The sequence below is a fragment of the Pinus tabuliformis genome, chromosome X (assembly GCF_031772625.1).
Source record: "Pinus tabuliformis cultivar Carrire ecotype Pingquan chromosome X, CPIR1, whole genome shotgun sequence".
Taxonomy (NCBI): Eukaryota; Viridiplantae; Streptophyta; class Pinopsida; order Pinales; family Pinaceae; genus Pinus; species Pinus tabuliformis.
The window spans coordinates 1,310,712,503-1,310,733,166 of NC_142308.1; the positions used below are offsets into that span (position 1 = coordinate 1,310,712,503).

The 20,664-nt window shown below is 37.2% G+C and overlaps 1 pseudogene; it reads right to left on the bottom strand.

Annotated features, from left to right (window-relative positions):
- Positions 1–1,036: 1,036 nt before the first annotated feature.
- On the bottom strand, positions 1,037–18,653 carry LOC149144910 (protein NODULATION SIGNALING PATHWAY 1-like; annotated as a pseudogene).
- Positions 18,654–20,664: the final 2,011 nt, after the last annotated feature.

The window sequence follows — 20,664 nt, forward strand, 5'->3', positions numbered from 1 at the left end:
CTGAGCATCAAAGGTTTTGTGCATTGATGAAAGGAGAGTGGGTTAAGGGGTTGTTACCACAAAGTAGTGTTCGTGCAAATTACACAGTACAACAGATTAAAGGTAAAAATATATTTAAGTGTGATTTTGAGTAATACCAGTCTGGCTTGTTGATTTTCTCAATCAAGTGGTAACTTCCAAAGTACAATTCTAATTTGTATGGGAAAATGTGCAGAACTTGCAGAAGGAACATGTGTGCGAGTTTGAGGGAAGAGGGGAATTTTATAACAAAGTAAACAAAAGATGGACTCTGGAACTTCCCACAGATTCACATCTTCTTATGTATCTTTTTTGTTCACTTTTGGAGCATCCGCAGTGGATGTTGCATGTGGAAACTACTTCTTATCCAAATACACAGTCAAGCAATAATCCTTTATTTGTCAGTATCCTACCACCCAAAGAAATATTTCTAGAGAAGTATGTTGCATTTTTGTCCTCTGTTCCTATTATTTTTCATCCTGGAGCATGTGTGCTAGTAGTGGGAAAGTAGAGTCGTCGTGTTTTTGCACTATACTGGGATAAAAAGTTGCAGTTCTCTCTTCAGGTACATTGACCAAAGCTAAATTATCTAGTTTGAATGAGATCAATTCGTTCACATATAATTGGAATAAATCCCTGTTGGATTATGTGTAAATTCTACTATAAAATATGCCCAGAAAAGCTCCAAAACATATAACAGGTAGACTACCACTTGTATATATAGGGTGAAGGTAAAACAATCAACAATGATGTTAAGGTTCTTATGTGAAACTACAACATAGTGATTTTAATTGAGCATCAAATGATAAATAGATGAAATTTTCATTTTTTCTTTATTATTTGTATCCTTTTTGTTATCAGTTAAATATAAGCATTGAATTTGAGCCAAAGTACAAATTCAAGGGACCAAAGTTTATGTACATTTCTATGTATGATACGTATGAAACAAGAATATAGAAGTTAATGAAAAAAAAAGATGCATAATATTTGCAGAATATGAGTGAAACAAGGAGTCTGCTCATGTAGGCTCATTCAAAGATGGCTTCCACAAAGAGAAAAAGGTGACAGGATGACTCTTCCAACACAGAGAAATATACCCATCCTCCAAATGCATCTCCCAATTTGAATCATGTTTACGAAAAATGGCTCTTGCACAATGAATTATTTTTTCACTAGGGATATGACACACAAATCCCCCTTCCCTAACTCTAGTGACCCACTTCAATTGGCTCTCTTTTCTCTCCATATGAGAAGCACCATCATATCCTACATTATTAACTAACCCCATGCCAGCCTCACCTTCAACCATACGCCTCTCCTTGCACTCTTTCCCCTTCAAACATACGTTGTTGGAATCCAATAATCTCCATAGATGATCTACAAAGTTCTTAAATCTTTCTATGAAATCAAGAGATGAATGGTCTATATCATTATCAATCAAGAAAAACACTTGGGGATTTAGGTCCTTTATGAATTTGATGAACTTGTCACGAGGGTGAACTGATGTTAACTGATTGTCTTTTACTTCATTTTTGTCCAAGCCCTCTCCTAAGAGTTGATGAAGACGAAATTGTGCACAGATAGCTAATGCCTTGTCTTCTTTGACCCCTAGGGCTTTCACTAGTAAGGGAATCTAGGGGTTGTGCAATGACATTGACTTTCATATCAAGATTCAAAGTCTTTGCATACCTCTTTAAATGGTTAGGGAAGTCATTGGAAGGAGTGCCAGCTGAAAAGGGTTCCCCAAGAGTGTCTAATATGATAGTTAGCCTTTGGAGACTAGGAGGCCCAGGTGGTCTTCTAGCCAATGCCTCCATGAATGTGGGCCATTGTATTCCATGAGAAACACCAATATCTATTACATGAAGAGATTTATTGGTCTTGTCTTCAAAGGCTTCGAGCAAATATTTATTGGCTATGGTGTACAACAACTAATACCATGGACTTACCTCATGAAACTTGATGAGAGCCCTGTGAAACAACTTTGGATCTGTAGAGAGGAATTTTGAGCAAGGAAGAGACGCATCGGGATGCATGATCTCAACAATGAAAGCTCTCAGCCCATGTGTTGCAAGCCTATGGTTCGCATCACCTGAGATTGATGCAAGATCATGGAAGACCCATATGAGATGTTGAATGTGAACAATGTTATTGTTGGCTATAGCTACTACACAAGAGTTTAGTAGTTGTTCAACCCATCTCGATTCCTTGGGAAGATTAGGTGGACTACTCTGGCATCCACCTGATCTGCCTTTGTTGTTGCTATTGCTACCGTTGTTATTATTGTTGTTGTTGTTTCCTATGGCGTCCAAATCTAATTGATTGTCTGATTCTTCTCCATGCATAGAACTTAGTTTCTAGGGCCAAGCAATGGTTTCCATGACCCAAACTCTCTCTTGTGTGGGGAGAGGCTACATTTTTTTCAAAGACATTCCATATTTTTCCTTTAGTAGATTCACCTAAGACTCTAACTATTTTTATCTTCTTGGTTATCTAGTAGAATCCTCCACATCATTTTGTATTCAACAAACAAACAAATTAATCATTTTTTGTTTTATAAGCAAATGCACATAAGAAATCTAATTGGTCAAAGTTGTGGAATGAACAAAAAAATTAGTAGCAGAAATATCAGTAGTGTCTTCTTCTCCATCGTCTACCTAGAACAATATAATCCATAACATAAAGCTTTAAGGTGAGGGGAATTAAAAGGGAAAGGAGCAACATATCTCATTTCAAGTTATTTTGATTTTCTCATAATCGGAAAATAATCCTTGAAGATCAACATAAATAACATAAATAACAAGAGAGTAAATATACTCTAATGATATAATTGTCTGCTTCAAAGCCTCTTCCAGAGAATGAAGAGTTGGTGCCTTTTCTAGTGGCCCACTTCCAGGAAACGCAATTGTCTCTTGTGATAGAATTTGCATGGAGATGGATGTGAGTAAATATCTCCCAACTAAAATGTTATAATTGTTTGCTTCAAAGCCTAATTCAGAGCATGAGCCTCTCATATGAAAAGTAGTAAAATAAATTTCCTAAGCAGTTCAGAGAGTTTGTATTCTTTGTATGATGGTCCTCTTTAAGGAAAGGTGATTGTCCCATGTGCTAGAATTTGCATGAAGATGGATGTGAGTAAATATCTCCCCACTAAAATGACATTAACTTTAGATGAATTTAGTTGGACCCAAAAAAGTTCTTGACTGTTAAACTTCAATTTTCAGTGAAATTTTTTTCATGAATTGGGGCATCCCCCTCCCTCTGTTCTTAATGTTCCAAATGCATGGTTATAGGAAAAAGAGGATGTTCATTGGATTGTGGTCTAGTAGTTGAGATAACACGTGGTGGAATTAAAGAATCAAATTTGAACCTCGAATAACGACATAATCATTTCAGAAAGTCTGGAAGCCTCCCAATATATGTAGATATGTGGTTATAGTAGCAAGTAAAATATCATTTAAACTAGAGATTTGTATATACACAATGGAGGCCTCCACTAAATAGGTTATGTAATAGTGGGCTCTAAAAAAAATCTCATATATTTTAGCATATTTAAACCAAAGAATTAGAAATATTCCAAAGAGGTATTAGTTTAGTGATATACATAGTGGAGGGCTCCAAACACTGAACAAGTTACTTAATCATGGGCTCCAAAATCAGATCTCATAGATTTTAACAAATTCAAGCCTAACAATTAAAAATATTCCAAAGAGGCATTAGTTCAGTGGTGAGAAATTATACCCCAAATATATTATGTGAACCTCAAAGAGAAGAGGTAAGGTACAATTCTTGAGTGAGTTTGGGAGAATACATACCCATCATGATGACTTTTAGAGGGACAAGAATGGGTGCAAGTCCCAAGAAATTTCAGCAAAAAATGATTTCCCTTATGAATTTCAAAGGAAAAAACAAATACACACCCCTCATGACTTACAAAAGGACAATGATGGGTGCAAGTCCTCAGAAATTTCAACAGAAGGGGCTTCCCTTATGAATTTCAAAGGAAAATACTGATACACACTGCTCATGACTTATAGATGCATAAGGACAAGTACAAGTCCTGGGAAATTTCTAGAAAATGTGCATCCCTCACAAATTTCGATGGGAAAATACCTAATGCATCTTCCCCTAGAAATTTTGGTGAAATAGTTACCCTTCTCACGTGGCATGTTAGCCTCTGATTTGGAGTCCACTATTTATGTTACAACTTCGTGGGTTACTTCATATTATCCTAACAACACTTATGGCATTCATGGGACTAATATATTCACTGTGAATATATTACCTATTGCTTCAAAGAACTACATGCATATGAAATTAAATTCCATAGCTTCTACACATCTAACATTATTTTCAAAATAAAAAAGCACACACAGAGAATATAGTAATAGAAACTCAAAATTAAAATAATTCAATCTAATAAACCAAAAAATTGCCAACAAAACAAATCTTCAAAAGGTTATACACATTTCATATACTACGAGAAATATGTAATTAAAAAAAATCAATAGTGATATCCATACAAACCATACCACGCAAGGTTCTACCTAAAGAATCTTTGCATCGCCCTTTCAGGTAGCTGGGGTAACTGAATCATTATTGCTGAAAGATGGTTCCATAAAAAACTGGGTCTCAAGATGGATGTCCATAGTAGGCAGTGTAACTTTCCAAAAGTACTCATGCTTTTGGTCTGCAATGGGGCAGTTGTCCCCATTGATGAATGGATCCATTGATGAGCTCTTATCACCAATGTCCAACCAATACAGTAGAGTCTCATATCCCCCACAACACTCCTCACCTTCTGCCATAATCAAAGTCTACGTTTGGCCTACTGATCTTTGTTTCTATCGATCTCCATTTATGAACTTGAGCAGATAAAAATGGCCAATTCAAGATGAATATGAAAATGGTTCACTTGGAAGTTGAGTCTTCCCTTCCCCTCTTACCCTATTTATATCATAAAAGAAAATGAAAAATGTTGACCTACACACCAACTCCATGAGGTTATATGCTTAATTCATGTAAATTATCATGAGCTTACTTTTTCATTCATGGTTCACTAAGAGATTGACTTGGCTACAACCTTAAATCATCATGGCAGATTGACTGGTCTTAGCTAATTTGTCATTCAGGGATGACTAGGGCTTACATTTTCGACCAATGCAACTGTCCTTTGACCCACATGCACCAGAACTACCTCATAATTCCATGATTTGTTGTAATGAATCATATTTCCACCTTCAAAGTTTTAAATATACCATGTGCTCTTTTGATTTCAGCAACATCATGCATGTGCATGTATTTCAAAATTTGGCCTTTCCTTTTTCATTTTTTTAATGTTATTTTAATATGATTTTTTTTTTTTCATGTTATTTTTTAAATCAAATCAAATGATTTTATATTGGTCTCTTCAATTGTTTTATATTTATTATTTATTATATGTTGTCTTTTTCTTTCCATTTGTTTTCACCTACAACCTAAGCTTTTTAGCATGTAACTTAGTTGGCATGATTGTGCCTAAGCTTTTCCTGAAGGTTAAATACTAGGTTCCTAAGGTGTTCTTTTTATGGTGACATTTTATTGCTTTGTTTATACAGATCATCTCGCCACATAGTGGCCACTATCACCCAACTGAAGAAAACTTGTTCGAGTTTATTTCTTTTCTGGGGGAAATGGCATTGACATTGCTGATGTTGAGATCTGTATAGTCTACTTTAGTTTATGTTCCAGTTTTCATCATCTTTCATGTCTTATACTCTGTATTGTATTTTCTTTCATTTTCAGAAGGGGAACTCAGTATTGATGGTAAGAAGCAAGAATTGAACAAAGAGGAGAACAATAACACTAGAGTGACAAATGCATAAAAAGAGAGGGAAGAGACTCAATCCGATGATACCCTTTAAGCCAATATGCCACACGAGACACACACATACAAACTGATGGCCAAGTCTTTAGAGTTGGTGAATTCACTTGCAATGCCTTTGCAACGCAATGATAATGTTTTGAAGTGATGAAATAATATTTCATGTGTAAATTGTAGTCCAACTAATATTAAGTTGGAAACTCATATTGTGACATTTCATATAATATAATTTATATTGTTGAAATTATTTATAGTTGTAATTGATATTATTTAGTATTGTAATTAACATACGTAACTTTGAGTTTTCATATTAGATGAACATGCACATTGTATGGCATTTTTTTAGTTTAGTCGCAACATTATACTAATTAGTAGTATGAACACATAAAATCATTAGTAGTTTATATTGATTAATGATGGGCACAATAAAATGAATATACAACGACTAAATTAGTCGTTTATAATGATTATTAATGAAAGTAAATGAAATGAATATAAACTACTAAATCAATCATTTATATAATGAATATGAAACTACCAAAAAAAATAAATGACCACTCTAAATGAAAAATTGTGATTACAAATGAAGACTAAATTTTGTATATAAATGACTATTAGTAGCTAATTTACAATATCTTATAACATGACCAAAATTTAATCATATTTGTTTGTCCATTAATTGGTCTCAAACAATGACTAAAATTTGCATATATATGACTATTAGTAGCTAATTTGTAGTATCTTATAACGTGACCAACATATTGGTCATATTTCTTTGGTCATTAATTGGTTTTCTCAGGTGATCATGTAGTGGTATATTTTTTTGTGTATTTGGTCATTAATTGTGGCAATTAATGGCTAAATTAATGACCAATTTTACGACTAAATACACTACTAGACGATTAAATTGAAACCACCAATTAATTATTAAGTTAAATACGACTAAAAGTTGGTCACGTGATAAGATACTATAAATTAGCCACTATTGGTCACCGACTGAAAAATGGTCGTTTATATGAAAATTTTAGTCTTTTTTTGGTAATTAATTGGCCATTTTATATTATTGCATTATAAATATCGTAATGAGTTGTGTTATAAAGCTCCAATAAATGGTATGTTTGTCATGTTTTAGCAGATGGTCATTGTAAATATTGCAACGAGCTATGTTATAAAGCTCCATGGGCAGTGTATTTTATTTTCAGCGGTCTTATTGGTTATAGGTGTCATTGAACACTGAGGACGGTGTTCCCTCAAGGAGGAGGGTTTTGTAACAGCCCTAGTTAAAAAATCCATGTAAATATAAAAATATAAGACCACAGTCATCGGCCACGTATTCCAAGTTGAATGGTGGGCAAAAACATACTAGTGGGGTGTCACTTCGGTTTATTATAGTTAAGGAAATTGGCAAATAAACTAATAGCAAAGGCTTTGGAAAGGCATGAGGCATTTATTAGCATTTTATTTATGAAAATAATTGAAATTAGGAGAAAATGAAGGTGAAAGGTCACAAGTTGCATGTAAGGAGGAAATTGAAGGAAAATAATGGAAAATGAAAAAAATAGAGGCCTCACTGATAAAAAATCTTCTTAGGATCAGTTGGAAAGCTTTTGCTCAAGCTTGCTTAGTGTAACCTTTTGTCAGTTTAGTTTTGGAGCTCTCTCATTATTCTCTCTCTCTCACACTCTTGGACACTTAGAGTTTTCTTGGAGCACTTTGGCATTGCATCGAGAAAGGAAAAGAAGGTACGACGAAGGAAGGAGAAAATAAGGAAGAGCATGATCAAGTAGCTACAACAGGATTCTTTGCAGGCATCGATTTGCATGTGTGATTTCCTTGCTAGATTTTGCATGTGGTTCTTTGTTGTCATGGCATGGGTTTTGCCAAGTGAGACAGTATTGTTTTAAGCCTAGCCTTTTCATTTATGAATAGTCATGGTGTGATGGGTTTCTCATGTTTTGGTTGAGCTGGATTGCTGGATGGATTCAAAGTTGAGTGAGGTGGATCTCCAAAAGAAAGAACACATGGCCTAGTGATCCCTAAAATGAACTGTGGATTGAGGTAAATCCACTGTCCTAGCGATCCCTCAACCGAACTGTGGGTTGTGTTAAAGCTAGGTATTGTGTGCCTAGGTGGGCCTAGGAATCCTCGACCGGTTAATGGTGGGATATACGATAAAGCCTAGAGGTGGTTTCCCTTAGTTAGGCATAGGAATCCTTTCCAATGAATGGTAGGATATATGGTAAAGCCTAGAGGGTGGAGTCTCTGTTAGGGCCTAGTGATCCAATGTGGATTGCGGTAAATCCTAGATACTAGGAGACAAAGAAATTCCTCATGATGTAGGTGTAGAAATTTGGTGGCATCCATGCTTTTTTTATGGCCTATTGACCCAAGATGGATTGCGGTAAAGACTGGTTCTATTGATGAGGATGAGGTGGTGTAGCCTCAAGAAGCCCTAGTTGAGTTTGGTTTTAAATCCCACATTCATGCTTGGAATATGGCACTGGGTTGATTGCCTGAAAGAAAGATTTTATTAAGTCAATCTATAGCCGACTGCTTCGTGGAAATCCCAAACAAGGTTGGCCTTTGCATCATTTACATGAGGTTATTTCTCCTCTTTATTTGATGAGTATTGTATGGGTCTCATCATGTTTTTACTTGTAAATGTATGAACAATGTATCTGTGGCGTAATAGATGAGCTTGCAGCTAATGTGTTGAGGCATCAATGCTTCTTTGTGATTCTAAAATAAGTATGAGAACCCTATGCTCAGTTATGTTGTTAAGACCTGTATCTTTCATGTTTGTGACATGTTTGACAAAATGTCTGTCATGGCTAGTAGAGGTCCAGTCTAGTCCTTGTTGATGTTTTTGCAAATGTATCTTTATTTTGTTGTGAAATTTCATTTATGAACCTGTGATTGAGTTCTAGGAAGTGACCTAAAATCTAAGCCTGAAAAAGTGGCACAAATCTCGAAGTTGTGGGAACAAGACTGAGGATAAAAGTCCCCAAATGCACCCTTTCCTTGTTGTGGGAGCATCTAGAGCCTCCCAAATGCACCCTTGTCCATATCAAGGGAGCGTCCAGGGGTTTAATGGTCTAAAATCTCAGTGGGACCCAGGGACTGGTCACGGGGATGACTGGGAAGGCTTATGGGAGTCCTATAGCAGGTATAAAAGGTCTGTGTTGTGGATTTCTGTTGATTCCACTTCCTTCAGGTCACCTAGGAGGTTGAATCCCATTATAGTGGCCTCTCATTACATATTTACCTTGGTTGGCCGATTACTTTTGTAGATGTGGGATGTGGGTGTTACAGAGTGGTATCAGAGCATGGTTCAACACTTAGACTGGATGGGTGGTGTGTTGGTCATGCATTAATGTCAGTTGCATATGTGTTCCTTACACTTGTATTCCATGTGCTTGCTTCATTTGCATGGTGTTGATCATGGTTGTAATGATGTCACAATGTGAATATTGATGGTGTTGTTGTGGGATGTGTCATCATGAATGGATGGTTGTATATGCATTGGTTATGCATGTTGATGTCTATATGTTGTTATGCATACATTTTCATGGTGAAGGTTGTTGTGCATAAGGTCATTGTATGAAATTAGGTCATCATGATGATATTGGTATGTTATGATGCTAATGTGTTGGCCGAGATAGAGCAGGAGATGCAGCCCATCAAAGTGAAGTTGCAACATTGGACGTCAAGGCAAGAGCATGTCAGCATACAAGTTTGTATGTTCGGCATGCGGGTATGTATGTTAAAGATTGTTATATGAATTATGGTTATGTGTATGTCTTTTATTCTATTGATGTTATAGTTTCATACATGATGGATGTTAGATGATTAGTGTAGTCATATGCACATGTGTCGAATAGTCATGAATGATATTAACATGTGGTTGTATGCATTGCTATTGATGTTTTATGTTAGATAACTTGATGATTATGTTATATGTTTTTTATGAGTATGTTATAGGTTTACTTGTTATTATTATATGATAGTTAGCTTGATAATTAGGTTATATGTTGTTGATGAGCATGATATATAACTTGTTGTTGTTATATACTGGTAACTTGATGATTATGGTTATTACATTAAGATCTTGATGTTATATGGATCATGCTAAATTAGATTGGCCTATGCATATGGTTAGGGTTATGAAATTAAGGTATGAGTTGACATATTTTTGATATTGTGTTGTACTAATCTAGACTGACTTTGCATATGTGATTGTTATGCATGAATGATAATTGTTAATGAGTTCATGATGTGAACATGTTAGCTAGCTACTATTATGGATACCATAACCTTATTTATGGTTGAGTTGATATGTTGTGAAGTTATATTGTGATAATCTAACTTGATTGTGCAGACAAGATAGCCTCCCCTGAGATACATTAAGATATGAGCTTGCTTATGTTGTCTACTTTGTGCTTGAATGTTTGATTATGTCGTTTATTTAGTGTTTGAGTGTTGGTGTCTATTATGTCATCTATATGTTGTTGAATGTTTGATTATTTTCATGATATGAGTATGTGTCTATAATATTGCATCAAGAAAGGATCTTGTTTCAAGATGGTTTTACTCACACATATGTGTTGAGATAGCTTATATGTACTTGAGTGTAAGTAGGTGACAATTGTAGCATTATGTCTAAGGACTATGAGTTGACTATGTATTATGACATGATTGTTAGTATTGGTAAAGGTTGATTTCAAATTAGTAGATATGTTTTCTTTATCTTTGGAACATGTAGTTGACATGTATGTTCGGTTACAAGGCAACGTGATTGGCATAACAAGGTTAGATAATTGGTATATCAATGCATTTACTTATGCACTGACAATTATGTGTTTATGGAAATATGATGCAATGGATTGCATTTCAAAAGAGATTGCCATGAAATCTTAAAGAAGGCTCGGGTTGAGATTTCACTTGGAAGCATTAGAAACCCGTGGGGATGGATTCACGATGTCTATTGCCAGTTTTGTGCTTTCTATGTTTGTGATTTGGTTGTGCTTGATTGCATCTTTGTTATGTATGGTGGAAGGCCTTTCCACTTTGTGTACGGAGTCATATTGTTATTTATTTTCATGGTTTTCTTCTTCTTTGTTTCTTGTCTTGCCTTTTATGTTTGGCAAAGAGGAAAGTTAATGAATTTCGGGGAGAGTTGTGTGGTACCCAACAGGTGATGTAAAGCTTGGATGAAGCTCAGTCCATGTATAAGGGAAGATGAAGGCAAGCGTATGACAACTAGTTTGATTGGTTCACCCCATTGAGGTAAATTGACAATGATAGGACAATCATGAGAAAGGTAACATAAAGGGTAAAGTAAATGGATTTGAGGTTTCAGATGCCTTGGCTATGTTGGGAACAGTTGTTCTCAATATTGTGCATGTTGTGCATGAATAAATGAATTTCTCTTAACCTTGGCCTTATGATATCTAGTAATTATGTTGTGATCATGATTTCTTTATGCTAATGTTTATATGCATATATGTATGTATGTATGTTGTTATCTAACAGGGTCATCAGGGATCATGATTGTTTTATGTTGATGTTTATATGTATACATGTACGTATGTATTTCGTTGTCTGACAGGATCACCAAGGCTCATTCTCGTGGAGGAATGTTTGCTTATGCAGGCTCTGGCATGAAGAGGTTCCTGGTTTATGAGGAATCAAGTGGGAAGAGTAGTCATGACAAATATATGAGGTCAGTATCATGTGGATATGAATTTATATTGTATGTTTGTATTATGCCTATGTTTATTTTATGAAAGGTAATGTGAAAGATACATCAGCGGAATGAAAACAATGTGTTATGGGACATGCTAGGATAAACATGGATGGCGAAGAGGTACTGGAAGCAAGGTTGTTTGGTAGAGGCAGTATGGATTTGGATTTGCAGTGCTATCGTTGTTTATATGTTGTGTATAGTGTATATTCAGTTATTGTACCTGTGGTGATGTGCAATGTTCTATATGTATTATTGTGTACATATGATGTTGTATGTCTGTTGTATATATGGTGTTGTGTGTATATTACATATGTAGTGCTAGGTGTAGATGGTGCCATGTACATGTTGGATATGCGGTGATGTGTACATATTGTAATGTGCAGATGATGGATATGTGACGTTGTGTGCATATGGTGTTGTGTGCGTGTTGGATATGTAGTGTTGTGTACATATGATGTTATGTACATGTTGTATATGCAGTGCTATGTACATATGGTGTTGTGTGCATGTTGTACAAGTGGTACTATGTACATATGGTGTTGTGTGTGTGATTGTACATGTGGTGATGCGTGCTTGTGGTGTTCTGTACATGTTGTACATGTGTTGCTATGTGCATGGGGTGTTGTGTACATGTCGTGCATGTGATGATGTGTACATGTTTTTTCGTGTACATGTCGTGCATGTGGTACTGTGTACATGTGGTATTGTGTACACATTGTACAGGTGGTGTGGTGTACATGTGGCATTGTGTACGCATTGTGTAGGTGATGTTGTGTACATGTGATGTTGTGCACATGTTGTGCAAATCGTGTTGTGTACAAGTGGTACTGTGTACATGTTGTACATGTTGTATTATGGGCGTCTTGGGGTGCTAGAGTAGACTTCCTTGAATTAGATGGTCCTCCTCTACTTTTCCTCTCCTTGCCTTGAACAACAAAGGTAGTTAGATCTCCTTCTTAGTTCTTTTGAATTCCACCACAGGCAATCATCTTGGCTTCTTCTTGAGTGAAAAGTCCAACGAGCTCATCAAATGTTGGGAGCTTGTTGTTGTTGCTTATGTTGGTAATGAAGTTTTCCCATATAGGAGGAAGACCTTGAAGAGTGATCATCACCAACTCTCTATCAAATAAGGGCTCACTAGCAATTTGCAATTGGTCTCTTAATTGAGACACCCTCATGATGTGAGATTGTGCAAATTCCCCCTTGTTCATATTCCTTTCATTGATCTAGTTCTTCAAGGAGAGGATGTGGTTCAAGTTGATACATCCCTACAATCTTGTCAAGTGTTGAAAAATGCAGCAAGAAATTCTCAATTTGATTTTTCCTTGATTGAATTGAGAAAATTTGAATTTCCACCTCAGCAAACAACTTGGATGATGTTAACTTGTGTGACATTGTTTGTGTCACCCAGTTTACTCAGTAAATTCGAGTTGGAGGAGTTAGAGTTCAGTTTTTCATGTGTGATTGCTAATTTGTAGAAATCAAGGTTAGTTATCTCAGGTAGTTTCCAGTTAAACTAGTTCCAACTTTTGGAGGAACTAGTGGAAGGTCAGTTAAGTAGTGGGACTTCAGTCAAACTTAATGATCATCCAACTAACTGATCAATCAACCCAAAATATCTATTGCATGCAGAGAATTCAAGTTACCCAGTTTAGGTGGAGATTCCAAGGCAGTGTAACATCAGTTGTAGACTAGTCTTGAGTGTACATGTGTTGCATGCAGTCAGATGATCAACCTAAAGGAATTTTTCAATTCAATTGAGGGAATTTCCTAAATAATAGGGGCTAATTCCTTGAGGAACAACACAAGGAAATAGGAACTCAAGTCGAGGAAAAATTTGACTATGTCTAGGTTAGAGGCCTTCAGTGAGCAAAGGGATATGTTGTGCACTTGCAGGGTGAGCTAAATTGAGCAAAACAATTGTAATACATCTATATTTAGTTGATTAATGCAAACAGGCATTGAGGTTTGTAACATATTTCTTTCCCTGAATAAAAATACTTGTTGTATGTGTGTTATTTCTTCTTGCGTGTCTGAAATTTTTGTTCTAAATTGTGAAATAATATTCGTAGAGCGGTGGTGTAGATCTCTCTCTTGTGATTTTGATTAAAACTTCATGAGCAGTTGCAAATCTACAACCTAATTTCTACATGTTATCAGAGTTGGGTTCATATTAGAGAAGGAAATTCGAATTTATTTCTCAGAGGTTCGAATTTGAAGATCAATGTAGAAAGATTTCTTCAGAGCTGAGCAGATGGCCTTCAATGGACTAAGGTTAGAGTATGCCTTGGAAGGCACCTTTAATTTTGTTGCATGGAAGGACTGCATGGAGGCAGTATTGGATGAAAATACATTTCTATAATACATCAAGACAAATGTTGCAAAATCTCAAGCATCTAATGCCCAGAACCTTGCTCAGTGGAAGAAATATGTAGCCAAGGCAAGGAGAATCATCTTGGAGGGAGTATGGGATCATATTGTCTCGAATATCCACGGAAAATAAACTTCATTTGTGATGTGGAAAGCACTGACATAATTGTTCGAGAATAGTAGTGACCACAGGAAGTTGGCGCTCAAGGATAAACTTTGAAGTATCAAGATGCAGAAGAATGACACAATTCTGTAGTATTTAAGAAAGTTTACATGGTGTCATGATGACTTGGTGGGCTCAATGCTAATGCCCCTAAGGAAGGCTTGGTAACCTTAGCCCTTTTGGGCCTTCCCAAGAGTTGGCATAGCTATCAAGATTCAGTGAATGGGAGGGAGAAACCAGTGAGTTGGGAGCACTTATGGTCTGATTTGGTGTGGATTTGGTATAGGAATAAATAAGGCGAAATACTAGAGATGGGACTTCATCAAAGGGTGAGGATGAAGAAAACTTTTCATTGGCTAGAAAGGAAAAGAAGGGAAAAGGGAAGAAATCCCAACCCAAACCAAAATCCAGTCAAGGGGGCAAGAATAAATATCTGTCAAAAATTAAATGCTTCCATTGTCATGAATTCAGGCACTATGCCACAAAGTGTCCACATAAGAAGGCAAGAAAGAATACCTCAAGAGGAGCAGTAGGTGAAGCTTTGGCTTCATAGTTCAAGCTTGAATTTACCCTCATTGCATGCATGGCCAGCACATTGATGGGGAGCGTGTGGTACTTGGACTCAGATGCATCATTCCACATGACAGGCAATAGAGGTTTTTTCAATGACCTGGAAGAGAAAAATTTTCAGATGCACATAGAGATGGGGGACGACGGAAGGTCTAGCACAATCAAATTGGTATAGACACCTTTTAGAGGGAGTTAGGCCTCCCCCTCGGGTTCAATGATGTCATGTTCATTCCGGGCCTAAAGAAAAAGCTCATCTCTGTTGTAGTTTTGGAATACCATGGTTATGATGTGATCTTCAACAAAGGAAAGACATTACTGAGACGCATAGCCATAGGACAGGTGAAGCAGATCGGGATTTGTGTGAATAGCTTATATAAGATAGATGTGGACGTTTGTGTTGCATTGAACACAAAGGCGGAGAAGGTGCAGGGCCGCAATGTTAGTGAACTTTGGAATAGAAGACTTGGCCATTTGCATTATGGTGCTTTGAAGATCATGCAACAGATAACCACAGGCCTCCCCAAAGGAGCACTTAAGCAGTAGGATGTATGCAAAGGATGTACTTTGGGGAAGTACACAAAAGCCAATTTCTATGATCGGGACAACAAAGCACAAGCAATCGTTGAAAGGATCCGCTCTAATCTTTGTGGACCTTCTCGACAACCTCCACTACCAAGCACAAATATTTTGTCATTTTTATTGATGACTTCTCACAGAAGTGTTGCATCTTCTTCGTGTGGAAAAAAGATGAGACATTCTCCAATTTTGTAGAATTCAAGGCACTAATTGAGAAAGAAGCAGGCAAGAAGGTAAAGGCTCTTAGGAAAGATAATGGAGTTGAGTATGTGTCGAATGAATTTAAAATTTTCTATGAAAAATAAGGCATTCGACGAGAGTTGACAACACCCCACAACCCACAACAAAATGGGGTGACTAAGAGAAAGAGCCATAGCATTGTGGGAGCAGTGAGGGAGATGTTGCATGATCAAGGCCTACCTCTACATTTGTGGGTCGAGGCATGCAACACAACAATCTATTTGCAGAACTGAAGTCCTCATTGGATTCTTGGCATGATTACACTGGAGGGGGATTTCTTGGGAAAAAAGTTGTATGTGTCGCACTTCACGGTTTTTGGAGCCTTGGTTTACTGCCATGTCTCCAAAGAATCAAGGAAGAAGCTAGAGCCAACAATAGAATTGGGGGTATTTTTGGGTTACACAAAAACTCCCCACTACTACCGTGTGTACTTGTCATCCCTCAGAATGACAGTTATGTGAAGGGATGTAAAATTTGACAAAGGTAAAGCCATGCGATGCTCTCTTGAGAGGGAGCTTCAGATCCCACCAGAAAGGTAGCCTTTAACTCCAAAGGAGTAACCTCAAGAATTTGTGGAGCAACCACAAATTGAGGAGAAGAGAGTGGAGACAACCACTCTTGTATAACTATCCAGAGAAGGTAGGAAAATGACCAGGGAAGCTGAAAGACTTGTGCGGGATGCGAGGGAGAATGTGGGTGCTCCTTCAAATCATCGCAAGAAAAGAAGGTCACCAGATCGGTACCACTGGCTACATGGCTCTAATGACTGAGCTTGTAGAGATTGACCATCTTCTTTGGAGGAAGTAGTAGAGAAACCTGTATGGGTTGATGCAACAATGGAGGAATATGAATCCATTGTAAATAACGGTGTTTAGGAAGTGGTCCCAAGACTAGCAGATAAATCAGTTGTGGGTTCGAGATGGATCTTCAAGGTAGAGCACGTAGTAGATGGAAGAATAGAAAAGTACAAGGCCAGATTTGTGTCCAAGGGGTACTCTCAAGTTGAGGGGATTGACTATGAGGAGACCTTTTCTCCTATAGCAAGGTGCTCACCCATCAAATCAATTCTTTCTCTGGTTGCACAGATGGGGTGGAAGACCTACCAAATGGATGTGAAAACATCATTCCTCAAAGGATTTATTGAAGAGGATGTGTATATCAAACAACCAGAAGGCTTTGAGACTTTTGATCAGGAGTCTCATGTGTGCAAACTCAAGCGAGCATTGTACGGTATCAAGAAAGCACCTCATGCTTGGTACACCGGGATCAATAGTTATCTCACCGATTTAGGCTTCACCAAAAGTGAAGCAGATGCAAACCTCTATCATATCTTGGTGGAAGGTAAATTGTTGATTATTGTATTATATGTTGATGACTTGATTATTGATATGTGTTATGCAGTCAACAAGTGGAGCTAATCTATTGTTAGCCCAACCAAGTTATTTTGGAGGGAAGATAAGCATGTTCTACAGTACCTCAGAGGCACTACCTAGTTTGGAATATGGTGTAGACGGACATAGGGAGTGAAGTTGTGTGGCTTCACAGATGCAGATTGGGCGGGGATTCCATCAGACCGAAAGAGTACATTAGGTGGACTTTTCAGTTTTGGGTCTGCAATGGTTTCTTGGTACAACATGAAGCAAATATTTGTGGCACTTAGCTCGGTAGAAGCAGAATACATGGTTTTCATTCAAGCAGCATGTGAGGCAAACTGGATGAGAAAGATATGCTTGGTCAGATGATAAATCCAAATGTGATCTAATGTGACAATCAGAGTTGCGTCAAGCTCCCTGAAAATCCTATTTTTCACGATCAATCCAAGCATATAAATATTTGGTATCACCATTTACAGGACTGTGTGCAGAGACAGATAATGTTGTTGCAGTACATTCCAATAGAGGAACAAGATGCAGATATTTTAACAATTGAAAGACCTTGTTAAGAGGGAAGTTCGAGTTCCACAGGTGCAATATATGGGTGGTTGATAATCTATTTCTTACTGAGAGGGAGTGTTGAAAAAAGCAGCAAGAAATTCTCAATTTTATTTTTCCTTGATTAAATTGAGAAAATTCAAATTTCCACATCAATAGACAACTTGGATGATATTAACTTGTGTGACATGGCTTGTGTCACCCAGTTTACTCAATAAATTTGAGTTGGAGGAGTTAGAGTTTAGTTATGAATGTGTGATTGGTAATTTGTAGCAATCAGGGTCAGTTATCTCAGGTTGTTTTCAGTTAAACTAGTTCCAACTTATGGAGGAACTAGTGGAAGGTCAGTTAAGCAGTGGGACTTCATTCAGACTCAATGATCATCGAGTTAACCAATCAATCAACCCAAAATAGATATTTCATGCAGAGAATTCGAGTTACCTAGTTGAGGTGGAGATTCCAAGGCAGTGTAACATCAGTTATAGACTAGTCTTGAGTGTATAGGTGTTGCATGCGATTAGATGATCAACCTAAAGGAAATGTGCAATTCAATGGAGGGAATTTCCTAAATAATAGGGGATAATTCCTCAAGGAGCAACGTAAGGAAATAGGAGCTCAAACCAAGGCAAACTTTGACTAAGTCTAGGTCAAAGGCCTTCAGTAAGCAAAGAAATTGTAATACATCTTTATTAATTTGATTAATGCAAGAAGGCATTGGGGTTTTTAGTAGATTACTTTCCCCAAATAAAAATACTTGTTGCATGCATGTTATTTCTTCTTGCATGTCTGAATTTTTTGTTCTAAATTGTGAAATAATGTTCGCAGAGCAGTAGTGTAGATTTGTCTCTTGTGATTTTGATTAAAACTTCACGAGTAGTTGCGAATCTACAACCTAATTTATAGATCAAACATGTCCTCGGAATTCTTCAAGTTACAACCATAAACAAGTAAATGATCCTGCAAACCATCAATAATAATTTCCTTTCCCTTGATCTCACCTTTCTTGTACTTGGACTTGGTGGCAGAAAAATCATTCTCTGGAGGCTTAGGAACCTTTCCTTGCACATATTCCAAAACATCATTATCATCCAATATAACTTCTAACCTGGTCTTCCATGCAGCAAAGTTGGATGATTCACCCAACTTCTCATTGTTCTTGAAGGCATAGATAGTCATCTTTTCCAAATCAAGCAGGCTCCTTCAACTTATTTCAAGTGTGATTGCTCTAGTCTCTTGTCTCTTTGGGCTTTGTTTTTCACCTTAGCTTTGATACCATGTTAATTTCCCACTGCTCTATGTTGTTACAGTTACTTTAACCCAATTCTTATCTTCAATTAGAAATCAAATTAATCTTCTAGTAAAAAATAGAAATTGTAGATATAACAATAAATGACAATGAGCAATAAGAGACACCAAGATTTGGTCAAAGACTAGGGAAAACCCCCACAAGGAGGGAAACCCTTTCAAATTCTTCTTCTTATTAGATTGTCATAAAATTTTCAACGAAGAGTACAATAATCCAATTTCAACAATGAGTCAAGTTCAACCTTTAACTATCCAAATAGACAAACCAATATCCAAGCAATGATGAGCCTCAAAAGTAAACTTTGGTCAACTGTCAAAGTCTGCAACTTATGTCCAAGTCAACAATAGTCAAAGAGTGCCCTAACCAATCAACTTCGTGGTCAAATTTGTCCTCCAAGAACTTGGTCAACAATGCACAAACTCAGCCTCAAATGCTAGTCAAAATCAGCCCAAAACATTCTAAGAAGACCCAATCAAACTCAATCAAATCAGAGAGAAATTCTACGGTCAAAGTCTGGAATTATGCCTGCGGTTAACGCAGGTCAAAGTGCCCATAATCCCTTGGATTTTGTTCCCAGAAATGCAGCCTAACCAAACAGATATATGCCCAAGAGATCGAAGTCAAATTCGACCCAAAACATCAAGGTCAACACTAGTCAAAGTGTTGGTAAACTCAAATTTTTGACCTCCTGCGATTTGTCCTTCTTCCTACTCGCACATGTGAAGAGGTCCCTGCAATTTGTACGAACCAATAAGAAAAGGAGAGAGAAGATCAATGTGATGACGAGTGTGTCAAAATGAGGTTGATATGACATGAATTTATAAGTGTTGTAGGAGGGCTAATTAGCCTCTTAGGCCAACCTTAACTTTTGTGCCATTGTGGGTTGCTTCATCAAAAATATGCTTTTCCTTAACCAAATTGAGTGCTTCCAAGGGCAATTTTGTCTCTCTGAATGAGGAATAATTTCCATTGGAGAGAATTTGTCCCTGGGCTACCAAATTAACAATGCAGGGGCTAGTGTTGGTCGACGAATATGTTTCCAAAGAGGTTTTATCACCACAAAATGGGGTTGCATTGACTATCTACTTGGCGAGTTCAGAACCATAGGTAGGGAGAGATATGTTTCCTTTTCAAAACTTCATAAAAAATGTGCTCGGGGGATCCTCCCTATTTTGGACAAAAGCCACAAACTCTATTTTTCTTCTAAAACAGTTTATTGAGTTTAAGTGAGGCATTCATGTAGAGCATCAAAGTCTCATATATGGAGGGACGCTACACTAAACCTACACAGAGATCAAAGACTATGCTATCACCAGGAATTCATCCATTGTTTTGAATTTGAGGTTGCACGGAGGAGCACCCAAATCCAGGACACAAAATGGATCAATTCCCTACAAGGATGTAGTAAAAGGAAAGGCCTCAATCTCAACAGTACAAGGGAAGGCTAATGCACCTATAGATCTAAACCAAAATATTCCAAGACCCTGCATAGTGGACAAAATGGAGCAAGCTCCATTCATGGAGATGAAAAACTTAGAGGTATCTTCCCTTTCTTCGCTTCTTCAGTCTAAAGCCATTATCTGCAGATTCAATGACTATTGGCCTAAACTTAATGCATCATTTATGTGGGTTTTCACCTCCTAAACACCAAATTGTGACATTTTCCTATGTTCTAAAGGATTTTTCATAGTCCAATTTGAAACTCAAAAGGATATAGATTATGTTCAAAATGAAGGACCATGGTTTTGGGGTAGAGTTGGTTTATCTATCACTCCATGGTTCCCTGGTTTTTATGCCACATCTATGGTGGTCACAACCATGCCAGTATGGGTAAGGCTTCCAAACCTCCCTCTTCCTTTCTGGCATCACAAAGTTCTTGAA